Raw genomic sequence first — 2,500 nt, 5'->3', positions numbered from 1 at the left:
CCACGCAGGGGGCAGGCCAGAACGCGGGGGGCCAGGGCCCGAAGGCAGCCCCCCCGCGGGCGAGAGAGCAAGCCAGCAGGGGCTGTCCGCGCGTCGCGCAGCGCGGCATGGCTGCGGGGGCCGCGCGCGCGCGCCCAAGCGCCCAAGGGCCCCCAAGGGCCCCAGGCCCTCAGGCCCCAGCGCCCCAGCGCCCAGCGCGGGCGGGCGCGCGCGCGCGTGTGGTCTTTGAGGGGCGCCGGCCTGGTGGCTCCCTAAAGAGCAATAAGTGTCATTGCAGCTCTGGCAGGGGGAGACACTACTAGGTCCCAGCTGTCACCCCCCCTCTAAAAAATTCATTTCTTGGTATTTTGAGCTGAAATTTTGCACAGAGGTTGGAAAAAATCCAATCCACCTTCATTAATTTTCCCAGAATTTTTCGAGGTCGGGAAGTATTTGTTTTAATTTTCCTACCATTAGAAATCGAGTAAATCCGCAAAACTAGGAACCGGCCCGGAATGACCCCAAATTCAGTGGGCAGCCTCATAAAAATATGGCTGATTTTACTGGATTGGTTTCATGTGGAAAGCACGACGTTTTCTTGTAGGAATGCGGGAACCCCGGCAGCTCGCCTGCCGCGGCCAGCGACGTCGGGGACGCTGGCCTGCGCTGTCGAGCCCGCGAGGGCTGTCTCCGCGGCAGGCCCCCCCTGAACGGGGCACGACAGGCCACCGCGCTGGCTCGTCCAGCGTCGACAGTCCCTCGTCCAGGTTTCAGATCGCGCCAAGTCGAACCCATGACCTGCTCAAGCCATCGTGCGCTGCCGAATTCGCATCTGCGTGTAGGCTGCCATTCCACGCGGCAGCCCCTGTTTTCGTCAGCGTGCCCCCCTGACGAATTTTCCTGCCTGGCCCAGTCCAGCGTCCAGCCCCTGTTCGTCGAAAAATCTGCGCTGCCGATTTTCCACGCGGCAGCCCCTCTTTTCGTCAGCGTGCCCCCCTGACGAATTTTCCTGCCTGGCCCGGCCAGTCCAGCCCCTGTTCGTCGAAAAATCTGCGCTGCCGATTTTCCACGCGGCAGCCCCTCTTTTCGTCAGCGTGCCCCCCTGACGAATTTTCCTGCCTGGCCCGGCCGGTCCAGCATCCAGCCCTTGTTCGTCGAAAAATCTGCGCTGCCGATTTTCCACGCGGCAGCCCCTGTTTTCCTCAGCGTGCCCCCCTGACGAATGTTCGTCGAAAAATCTGCGCTGCCGATTTTCCACGCGGCAGCCCCTCTTTTCGTCAGCGTGCCCCCCTGACGAATGTTCGTCGAAAAATCTGCGCTGCCGATTTTCCACGCGGCAGCCCCTCTTTTCGTCAGCGTGCCCCCATGACGAATTTTCCTGCCTGGCCCGGCCGGTCCAGCCCCTGTTCGTCGAAAAATCTGCGCTGCCGATTTTCCACGCGGCAGCCCCTCTTTTCGTCAGCGTGCCCCCCTGACGAATTTTCCTGCCTGGCCCGGCCGGTCCAGCCCCTGTTCGTCGAAAAATCTGCGCTGCCGATTTTCCACGCGGCAGCCCCTCTTTTCGTCAGCGTGCCCCCCTGACGAATTTTCCTGCCTGGCCCGGCCGGTCCAGCCCCTGTTCGTCGAAAAATCTGCGCTGCCGATTTTCCACGCGGCAGCCCCTCTTTTCGTCAGCGTGCCCCCCTGACGAATTTTCCTGCCTGGCCCGGCCGGTCCAGCCCCTGTTCGTCGAAAAATCTGCGCTGCCGATTTTCCACTCCGCAGCCCCTGTTTTCGTCAGCGTGGCCCCCTGACGAATTTTCCTGCCTGGCCCGGCCAGTCCAGCGCCCAGCCCCTGTTCGTCGAAAAATCTGCGCTGCCGATTTTCCCCGACGAACCTGCAGCTGCACAAATCCGCGCTGCCACTGCCCCATTGTCTGGACCAACAGTCTTTTCCATCAAGCCCTGGACTATAAATCGTCCAGACTCATCGCCAGCACCCGCTGCCGATTCTGCCGACTTTGCCGATTTCGTCGGCGCTGCCGATTCCAACACTGCACCCACCGTGTCTAAACCAGCGCTGTTTCGTCAGCGTGTCCCCTTGACGAATTTCCCTGCCTGGCCTGGACAGTCCATCTTCCAGCCCATGTTCATCGAAAAATCTGCGCTGCCGATTTCCCCGACGAACCTGCAGCTGCACAAATCTGCGCTGCCGATTTCCCCCCCTGTCGGCATGGCTGCCGCTGCCCCGATGTCCAGACCAACAGTCTTTTTTGTCGACTTTGCCGATTTTGTCCGCGCTGCCGATTCCAACACTACCCCCTGCATCCAAACCAGCATTGTTTCGTCAGCTCTTCCCCTGACGATTTTAGCCCTGTAACAAACAGTAGGCCTCCAATCCCGCCAACGGGAGCCAAGTTGATAGGGAAGAGAATTGAATGACGCGCCTGGTCCTCGCACCCCGCCACCCGAGGGGCCTTTTTCCCGGCAGCCTCTGAAAAACTCTAGCTTTCACGGTCCTCGCCGCCCCTCACCACCATGG

Source organism: Populus nigra, chromosome 2, assembly GCF_951802175.1.
Source record: "Populus nigra chromosome 2, ddPopNigr1.1, whole genome shotgun sequence".
Lineage (NCBI taxonomy): Eukaryota > Viridiplantae > Streptophyta > Magnoliopsida > Malpighiales > Salicaceae > Populus > Populus nigra.
This window is presented reverse-complemented; position numbering follows the sequence as displayed.